The sequence below is a fragment of the Ochotona princeps genome, chromosome 1 (assembly GCF_030435755.1).
Source record: "Ochotona princeps isolate mOchPri1 chromosome 1, mOchPri1.hap1, whole genome shotgun sequence".
NCBI lineage: Eukaryota > Metazoa > Chordata > Mammalia > Lagomorpha > Ochotonidae > Ochotona > Ochotona princeps.
The window spans coordinates 56,240,983-56,251,609 of NC_080832.1; the positions used below are offsets into that span (position 1 = coordinate 56,240,983).

The following is a 10,627-nucleotide window of genomic DNA, read 5'->3' on the forward strand; positions in this document are numbered from 1 at the left end:
CCGCTTAGGGAGTGAATCATCAGACAAAAGATCTTCTTCTTTGTCTCTCATCTTCTCTGTATATTGACTTTGCAATTAGAATAAATAAATCTTTTTAAAAACTATAAATATATTACAAGTTCCTTTTTGTCTGTACTAAAGTAGCATAAGTCTGATGAAGCAGTTGAAAATGCATGTCTGTAATTCAGGAAGAACCCAAAACAATAGTTTTCAAACCTGTCTTTGAACATTCATTCACTGTTTAGATATTCACTTGTTAGAATTCCTACCTTCAACAGTCCTTCCCATAGCATTTTGTCCAGTTTTATATATCATTATATTGTTAGCAATACTAAATGAAAGGGAACACAATGGCATAAATGCATTCACATCAACATTTTGATAATTATCCATATATATATTCAAGTTAATATTTTAGCTCTTTGCAAGAAACTGGAAGATGGCAGCAATTTCAAAGTTCCAAAAATTCCAATGTGTTTCAAACTATTAGAAGCAGAAAAAAAGTAATGAGCAGATAAGCTTATACATTTACGAAGGTTCTTTAGGACTGATTTTAGTGCGATATGAGCTATGATGTAAAAATGTAATGGCATTGTAATGTTGCATATGTATTAACTTCCCCCCATGCATTTCATATTAAAATACCAAGCTTAAAGACATTTAAAAAGAATCTCCTGAAGCTGTTAGTTCATCTTTACGTATCTGTGTTAAAACCAAGATAGAAAGGATGCATCGTGAATATCATGTTATATGGCAGTTTTGGCATCCCGACACCGCTAGCCACATTTAAAAGAACCAGAGAAACACTAAATTCTGTTGTTACGAAATTTACTCCTCTTAAAGCCTCACTTTTTGATTCGTTTACAACATGCATTGTACACACTCCTCCCACTCAACATCCTCCGTTGTGGATCTTTCGGGTTTTTACCATGTTTAAAATGAACATATTTTAATTCTGAAACTTTGAGAACTAAAATCAAAGGCATCCAGCCTTCCTGGATCTTAACTCACCAAAAGTTGGGGGTTTGCTGCCACCTGTTGACAATAGTTGAATCACAAACCTTCCCAGTTGCAAAGTCCTCAGAAACCTACCCGTCATATGTTTTCCGTTTCCTATATGATAAAGGAGCTTTGGAGGAATAGATGATTCCCCCAAGGCCATTCATAAGGACACAGGGAAGAGACTAGAGTGTAGGTTTCAACCCTGGAGAACTGTGTTGGTTTTCCACTAGCAGTTTTTGGTTTCGTGTAGGTAGCAGAGCACCTGAGACATGTGTTCCTCTTCACATGACACCAGGAAATCCTGATATGCGTAAATTCACTCTATTTGTTAAACTTATTTTTTTTTTTTGCCATATTATAGAGAAACTAACCATTGCCTCTCTGAAAAATACCGTAGCAACCGTGTCTGTGAGCGTGAGTAGCCCTGGGGGAGATTCTGGGAAAGAACTCAACTCTGTAAGGAGAGTCTGATGCCAGAGGCTATGGGAGCTGCTGAGCACAGCTTAAGGAGTATCACCAAGGGCTCATGTTTAAAGAGCCGATACAAGAGTCCATCAGGGTGGAGGAAGCCACCAGGGGGGAGGGGCGTGGGGGGATTCCCAGAGCCTATGAAACTGTAACATAATGCAAAATAATTTAAAAAAGAAAAAAAAAGAGTCCACAGCAACTAGAAAAACTTGTCACAGTTTTCCGGACACTGCAGATGTCCTCGGAGGCCTATGTCACAGACACCATCATGCCCCTGGGAAGGGCATAGCTCCCTTCAACATCAGCACCAAAGCCAGGACGGCTGCCTTGGAGAGCAAGGGCAAGGACAGAATGCCACGTGGCACCAGGCTGGCCACAGCGGTCAGCAGGGCAGTGTAAATCTCCCAAGAAGCTCCTGGAATCCATGGAGAAGGAAGACTCAGGAAAGGGGTTGGAGCTCTCACAGCTGCTGAGGGCAGGAAAGCTGCAGAAATGCAGCTTTCTATCCTCTGAACTGCCAGCTGGTGGTACATAATGGGTACTCATTGATGGGAGCTTAAGAATAGAATACTGAAAAGTTGAAGAGAACTCTTTAGAAAGGCAAAGCAGCAGTCATGATAACCTAATCAAAGGGCAGTTGTTGGGCTTTAAAAATATTTAACTTGCTGGCCAATGTTAATGGCACAGCAAGTAGAGCCACCACCTGTGATGCCGGCATCCCATAGGGGCACCCTTTGGTGTCCTGGCTGCCCCACTTCTAATCCGGCTTCCGCTAATGGCATGAGAAGAGCAGCGGAAGATGGCTGCTGTGCTTGAGCCCTAGCTACTCAATAGGACACCCTGGAGGAAGCTCCTGGACTTGGACTAGGCTAATCCTGGCTATTATGGCCACTTAGATAGCAGACCAGTCAATGGTCTCTGTCTCTGTTTCTCTCTCTCTCTCTGTCTGTCTGTCTCTCTCTCTCTCTCTGGCTTTCCCTCTCTGTAACTAGGACTTTCACATACCAAATAAATCTTATATAATATGTTTGATTTCCTTATATGTAAAATGAAGACAGCACCCACCTATCCTTCCTACGGCTCTGAGATATCTGAGAAGTCTAAGATTGTAAGACTTACTCAGAATCAAGAAATATGTTTATTTAACCTATCTATTACATCTTCTTGATTTTAGTTAATTATGCCATATGACTTTCTTTGGCGAATAAAATATTAATAGAAGTGACATGTCATTTCTAATAGGGAGATTCAGAAGCCAATGTATGTTTTGCTACATTTTCTTCAGCCTTAGGGATCACAGAACACATGTTGGGATGGGGCCTCTGTGGATCTGGTCTTGGTGCCCGAGACCACACATGCACACACAAAGCTCCCCACTGACACCCATGGGACAGGGAGCGTGAGACAGAGATGCTGTTCACTGATTTCAGTTTGGAGATTGGTACTTCAGTATTACCTGGACTAGAATTCCTGATGCGAGGGCCAGGCCACATCTGGGATCCAAATGGAAAATACAAAGAAACAATGGGTCAAGCAGAGGTGAATGAAGAAAGGTTTCTTGGAAGAGATGTTTTGGAGGAAATATCTTTAAAAAAGAACTAGCAAAAATAAGAGATGAGCATTACTGATGAAAAAAAAGCTATTATACTCATATGGCTTAATATGAACCATACTTCCAAACCAAATAATTGGTAATAACCACGCAGCATTTTCAGACATTATCAAAATATTAATCTCTCCTATACTATAATGCTTCAGTTGTCTTTAGGGAAAATCAGTTCCTGTATTTCTGTGAGGTGCAGATAAGAAATGAAGACAAAACTACAAAGCCTTCACATACAGACTTCCTTGCTCTAGGGAGACCCATTTGGTCTTTCATAATAGTACATATCTGGATGAATCAAGAGCCCTGACATAGGATTTGAAAGATCTCTGAATTTTCACACAGAGAGGAGACAGACACAAGGGATGCACAGAAATAAAAAGCAAATTCTTGTCAGCAAACATTCCCTGAGCCTCCGTGCTCTGTTTGGATGCCAGTTGAAAGTCTTGATAACATGAGGTGTGTCCGCATCTGGATAGAATCCACACCTCCAAATGGTGCTATGCAAAGTGAGCCAACAGGCATCACTGAGGGGAAAGATACCTGAGCAAAATGACATATAAGCAAAAATAAGACTGACAGACAATAAGACCTTTGATGGAGAGCATGAGGACTTCCCGATAGGACTAATCAGCAATTAGGAAAGTAGTAGCTCCATTAGAAAGGTGAGGTGGGGGGCAGGGGAAGAATGAAGAAAAAAGTCTCACAGAGCTCCTTCTCCAGCACTGGGGAGAGAAACCCAGAGGAGAGCTGTTCACCATGGTTTCCAGCTCAGTCAGGTCCAACTCCTGAGTGTGGGGAAGGTGACATCAACACAGAGGCAGCATTTTTACTGGCACCAGTTCAGCGCATGCTGCCACCCCGTTTTGAATAGTCCATTGGTCAGTGTGGGTGTGGCTACTCTTTTGAAAGTAGAGTCTTGAGGAAGTAGGCCAAGTGAGCCAATGTTGTGATCCTGAGCGTGATTGAGTCCAGGTGTGGATTATGTGTGTGTTGCTTTACAGCTCATGTTTTGCTGACACAGAGTGCCACCTACTGAGTCACAAACCAGCATTTCTGGTTACCCCAACTGACCAGCTGGATTGGACTCTGCTTCCAACAGGCTGGGCCGGGCAAGCAAACAGCCTGCTTAGCGACTAACGAAAGCATGAAATTAGTGCAAGAAAGACAGGTGGCCAGGGTTAGGACCAGTAATCTAAGAGACACTATCCATCTGCATGAGCAAATGAGAACTTGAAGGTAAGGACCCATGGGATGGTCGGAGGAACCAATCAGGGGGCTGAGAGGAGATGGCACAAACAATGGTTCTCACAGAACCAGCTCCTCCCTGTATGACCATTACATGTCTCCAAGTCCACGTCCCCTTCTTCCTGGGCAAACAACTTGGGCTCCCATTTTCCAGGTTCCCTTAATGCGCGGTGTGACCGTTAGTACTGGAATGTGACAGCCAATGATGTGTGCTACTTCCAGGCATGTGCCATAAAAGCGTTCACTTCACCATTCCCTTCTCTCCTCCTGGTAGCCGGGAGTGGTGACATTGGTAGCCACATATTACAGATGGGATTTTGCAGCTGGCATTGTGGCACAGCAGATAGGGAACTGATGGGAGTCTTACCTGCCCCACTTCCAATCCAGCTCTCTGCTAATGCATCTGGAGAAGCAGCAAAAGATAGTCCAAGTACTTGGCACCTGCACCCATGTGGGAGATGTAGATAAAAATCCTGGTTCCTGGCTTCAATCTGACCCATGCCTTGCTATTATGGCCCGTTGAGGAGTGAACCAGTGGGTGGAAAATCTCTCTCTGACTCTTTCAAATGAATAAATATTTTTTTTTTTAAAAAAAAGGTACCTCTGTAGTTAGCTAGGGTCTCTACAGCGCGCTCCTTCCTGCTTTCCTACCTCTACTTGCTGCCTTGAAGCCCTTTGGTCATGGAAAATAAGAGAGAAATAAATTCCTGTTCTTTAAGTTGCTGAATTTTGGGGAGCTCTGCTATAGCTACAAGGCCTGCCCTGACTACAGTTCTTGTCACACTTTGGACATCATCCGGCTCTCCCTGTGGAAGCTGTCTTCCGTAAGCCAGGGTATAACTCTTGCAGTTTCTGATTCCAATGAACAGAGGCGACCAGTGGAATTTCACCAGTTTCCTTCTTTAGTCTCGCCTCTCCCTCCCACATTGCTCTGCAGATCGCAACCACACTGTCCCCTCCCTTCCCCAACTTCTCCAACCTCAGCATTTGCTTAGGAAGCACCCTGTACCAATCCAACCTCAGCATTTGCTTAGGAAGCACCCTGTACCAATCCAACCTCAGCATTTCCTTAGGAAGCACCCTGTACCAACCCCTCACCACTTGGTTCACACTTGTTTGAGGTTGATTATTCTTCATTCTTCAAATTTCAGGTCGGACCTCATCCATCACCTTGGAGAACGCCTCCTGATTCCTCCAAGGCTGTGCTGAGTGGCCTTGTGCCCTCCTCCTCCCAGCCCCCTGGCCTGTAGAGACCCTGGCATTAGATGACAGGTGCTTACGACTTCCACTCCTGAACCTCGGCTCGCTGAGAACATGATTTATAACTGAACATCCAGCACCTGTCTTGGGAACTGGAGTGACAATACTTGCCCCTGAAGTGACCATCCAATACGTGAAATACTTGCCCCTGAAGTGACCATCCAAATTCTAATAGGATCTGAGATGATGTTTGAGAATGATACCTGATCTTACCTGTTTTTCCTTTATTTTTTTAAAGATTTTGTTTTTGTTACAAAGACAAATATACAGAGAGAAGGAGGGACAGGCAGAAAGGTCTTCTATCTGCTGATTCACTTCCCAAATGGCCATAACGGCTGGAGATGAGCCAGTTTAAAGCCAGGAGTCGGGAGCTTCTTCTGGGTCTCCCATGCAGGTGCCCGGTCCCAATGCTCTGGGCCATCCTCGACTGCTTTCCCAGGCCACAATCCCAGGAAACTGGATTGGAAATGGTGGCAGCTGGGACATGAAGCCGCACCCATATGGGATCCCGGCGTGTTCAAGGCAAGGAGTTAGCCACTGAGCCATAATATCAGGCTCTGTTTTTCTAATTGCTCTGTTTAATACCATTGATATTACTGGTATATATATATATATATATATATATATATATATGTTGAGAAGCTATTTTCTTTGAGAATGACTTGCATTTTGGAAAATCTGGATGAAATTTTGATGCCTGACCTTCTATTTGCATTTTAGCCTTAAAGTGGTTGCCTTTTGTCGGCTCTCCCAGTACTTTCATATGCATAGGAAGTACAGTTTTTCAGGACTGATGTTATGGCTTAGTGAGAAAAACCGCCATGCCTACAGTGCTGGCATTCTACATGGGAGCTGGTTCGTGTCCCAGTGACTTTAATTCCTATCCAGCTCCCTGCTGGTGGCCTGGGAAAAGCAGCAGAAGATGGCCCTGGTGTTTGGGCCACTGTTCCCTTTGTAGGAAACCTGGATGAAGCGCCAGACTGCTAGGTTTGGTTTGGCCCAGCCTTGGTCCTTGTTGCATCTGTAGTGAGTACCATCAGATGGAAGATCTTTCTCTTTGTGTATCCCAGTTTCTCTCTCTAACTGTGGGTTTCAAATAAATAAATCTCCTAAAAAAAGGAAGTGCAATTTTTCCCATGAGTGATCATTGGAACAATCCAGAAAGGTCATTGTAGAGGAAATAAAACTGGCACCGATGCAAAATAGTTTTCATAAATAAAGTGGCTTCAGGTCAGTTTTGAAATTAGGCCAAAGTGTTCATCTGAAGGATAGTAGATTTCAGTGGAATATCAACTCCTCTAGGCTAACAAATAAAAATCCAACTGTTAGCAGAAAAGCTCGGTGGCTTCTTTCCTCAGCTTGATTTGGAAGTAAAAAGCCAGGAACCGGTTGCAGACAGTGAAGTTTTATTTGTGAAGTGATCAGGTGAGTGGGAAAAGAGACGGAATAGGAGAACCAGGAGGTGGCGTGCCTCTGGAGAGGAGAAAGGGAGAGGCGCCAACCAAGGAAGGTCTTGGGATTTTAAGCATTCTCTGACTCCCTCTTTGTTGGGTGGGAACCTGCAGGTAAAAGGTTCCTATTGGTGATCACTTAACCAGTTAGGAAATGGATGGGCAATTCTTGTCCCACCTACTTGAAGGTATGGCCAAGATTTCAGAAGGCTTGGATGGTCTCACCAACCAATATTTCTAGATTTGTGGAAGCCTGTTAGAAGCTGGTGTAAACTGTGAAAAGATATGTATTTGTACAACTACATGTACACAAATATTCTGATACTAGAATTTGCGGGCTAAGTCAAAGAAGGTAGAAAAGGGATATAGAGCAAAGAAAACCCTATTTTTGTTGAGACTTTGTTTTTAAAATATGGACTGCTTCATGAATTTGTGTGTCATCCTTGCGCAGGGGCCATGTTAATCTTCTCTGTATCGTTCCAATTTTAGTATATGTGCTGCCGAAGCGAGCACTTTGTTGATACTTTGAGATATTATAGTACACTACTTTATGTGAGAGATAATTTTTTAAAATATTTTTTTCTAGAGGGGACTAGGGAGAAGACAGTCCTGGGTTAAATACACAGAATAAGCGCTGTTAGAAATTACAGGTGATTTTGTGGGGTCAGTCTTAATCGGAAGAGACAGAAAGCAACTGATATCAATGTGAAGACTTCTAGGGTACTCCAGAGAGCTTTTCTAACCGCCACCCACAGCCATACACACATACTTTTTAAGAAAAAAAATTGTATCTATTACTTGAAAGTCAAAATTGCAGAGAGGTCTTCCATATGCTGGTTCACTCCCAAAATGGCTGCAACGGCCAGAGTTGTACCAATCCAAACCCAGGAGTCAAGAGTTTCTTTCAGGACTCCCATGTGGCTACAGGAGCCCAAGGACTTGAGCTATCCTCCGCTGCTTTCCCAGGCCATTAGCATGGAGCTGGATAGGAAGTGGAGCAGCCAGGACTAGAACCAGCACTATTTGGGATGCCAGTATCACAGGTGGAGGATTAGCCTGTTGCTCCATGGTACCAGCCCCTTGCTAACCTCTTTTTAAAAATTGTTTATAAGATTGTATGTTGGTCAACATACTTGAAGACCAAGAAAGAAGATCCATGCCTTAGAAAACAGAATAGATCTCAAACCTTGATCTTACAAGAAAATGTCAAAGCAGGCATTAAGTCATGATCAGGTAAATGAACTTAAAAGGGGAGCACCTCCCTTTCCAGGAACCTCAGGAAATGTTTTCTAAAGCTATTCAAAGGCATAAGTTATATTGAACCAGGAAAAGGAACCAAGGGTGATAGAAATTGGGCAAGCAGTTGATCTACAGTGAAGCTCTTATCAGAGTTTCACACATTGATACAATGGCCACTTCAGCTTGCAATAAAAGCATTTAGCAAATCTGAGTTTGGTCAGCAGAGGGCAGTGTGGTCAATAGCAAATGGCTGGGACTTCTCAAGAGTTTGGCAGATTCAAGTACCAACCCTGGCTCAGAAGCTGACTAAGGAATCTGGGAAGATGCCTGTGAGATCCAGAATGTTTTGAGAGGATGGATAACAAGACAACCACCCCTCTGATGAGTAGGTTTTAGATACATGAAGACAGGCATCCGTCTGTGCTTCAATTAAAAATAAAACCACAGGCAAGTAGGCAGCTGGTTCCTTTTTGACTCCAGAGACCCTTCGAGAATCTACAACTAGCCCCAGATTCCGCCCTGGTGAAAGCCTGCACTCGTCTTCTGACACAATTGTGCAGAAGGCTGGCCCAGTGCATCACGGACTGTGAGAAAGCCGGCTAGCCCAAACCCACTGCCAGCTGAGTTAGCCCAGGGCTTCCCACCCCGTTCCAAGGTGAAAGGACTGTGCTCGCTTCTTCATCCACCGTGCACCCCTATCATGAGGCTTCCCCTTTCAAAACAATTTGCTGTGTTACGAATGGTTTGCTTTGTCCCCATAGGCGGTTTATTTACCATGGAAGTTTCTCTTGGAGCCCCCTGCCCATCTGAACTGTGAAAAAAGGCCCTGCTGCTGTGTCTCGAGCTGGGGAGAGCAAGTTTTGAGAGGAGACACTAGTATAAGCTCAGAGGTCTCACTGCCATGCACTAGCTCTGGGAAACACATACAGTCAGAGTCGCGCTGTGGTTCTTGGGGGGCTGCTCAGTCGGGGTTCAAAGGGGCTTTCCTGCTGGACCTCTTCCCACCCCGTGGAATAGTCTAAGCTTTTAAAAATGGAGCTCTCCATCATGTTGCAGGCAGCATGCGTACCAGCACTCACACTGAGAAACATCCGTGGAAGAAACAAACAGCCAAGCCCTACTGTCTGGCTGCAGGCCCTGGAATAAACACAAGGGGGAGCTGGTGTGACTGCTGTCTGTGCTGCGAGGAGGCCTCCAGCACTCCTGACCTCCTCCAGGGCTCCTGCCCCTTTGGGCATCCTTTCCTGAGACAAGGCTCACTGCTGACGCCAACTGCTTTCCTGGCTCTAAACGCTGCGCCTTGCAGCTCGCCTTTGGCGTCGACCTTTCAGAGTTGGCAAACTAAAAGCCCTAACCGTATCCTTTAATCTTGCTTCTCACTTGAGGGCTGACCATTGCTTCTACCTTACGTGCCTGACCACGGAGGCTGGCACCCAGCCCCCAACAGCTCTGAGTTGGCACACTGTTGCTTTTTTCCTAATTTTTTCCACTTAATTTCTTTTTTTTTTTTCAAAGATTTATTTTATTTTTGATTGCAAAGTCAGATATACAGAGAGGAAAAGAGACAGAGAGGAAGATCTTCTTTCCAATGATCCACCCCCTAAGTGACTGCAACGGCCAGTGCTGCGCTGATCTGAAGCCAGGAGCCAGGAACCTCCTCCAGGTCTCCCATGCGGGTGCAGGGTTCCAAGGCTTTGGGTTGTCCTCCACTGCTTTCCCAGGCCACAAGCAGGGAGCTGGATGGGAAGCTGGGCTGCCAGGATTAGAACTGGCGCCCATATGGGATCCTGGCGCTTTTAAGGTGAGGACTTTAGCCGCTAGGCCACCGCACCAGGCCCATTTACCCATTTAATTTCTTTTTTTTTTTCATTATTCATTAATTTTTTAAAAACTTATTCATTGTTACATTGTATTATGTGACACAGTTTCATAGGTACTGGGATTCTCCCCACCCCTCCCCGTACCCTCCCCCCATGGTGTATTCCTCCACCTTGTTGCATAACCACAGTTCAAGTTCAGTTGAGATTCCCTCTTTGCAAGCATTTACCAAAAATAGAGTCCAGCATCTTATTGTCCAGTCAAGTTCAATGGCTTCTTAGGGAGACCCTCTCTGGTCTGAAGGCAGAGCCAGCAGAGTATCATCCAGATCAATTAAAAGCTCCAACATACCATCAGCAACAATTTACATCATTATGGAATTAATTGACATAGTATTGTTACCCATTTAATTTCAAAGAGCTCTTTTGACAACTAGAATTCCTAGTTTTAAAGCAATGTCTGTCTCAAGTTCAGCAATTACATCAGTTTTATTTCAGTTTCTTTTTTTCCTTGTTAAGCAAATATCAAGAGTTTTTTT

The 10,627-nt window shown here is 44.2% G+C and overlaps 1 non-coding gene across 1 annotated transcript; it reads right to left on the minus strand.

Annotated features, from left to right (window-relative positions):
• Positions 1 to 7,438: 7,438 nt before the first annotated feature.
• LOC118758356 (U6 spliceosomal RNA) lies at positions 7,439 to 7,545 on the minus strand. The gene has a single exon (XR_004995654.2). It is a non-coding gene; the product is annotated as a U6 spliceosomal RNA (small nuclear RNA).
• Between the last annotated feature and the right edge of the window lie 3,082 nt (positions 7,546 to 10,627).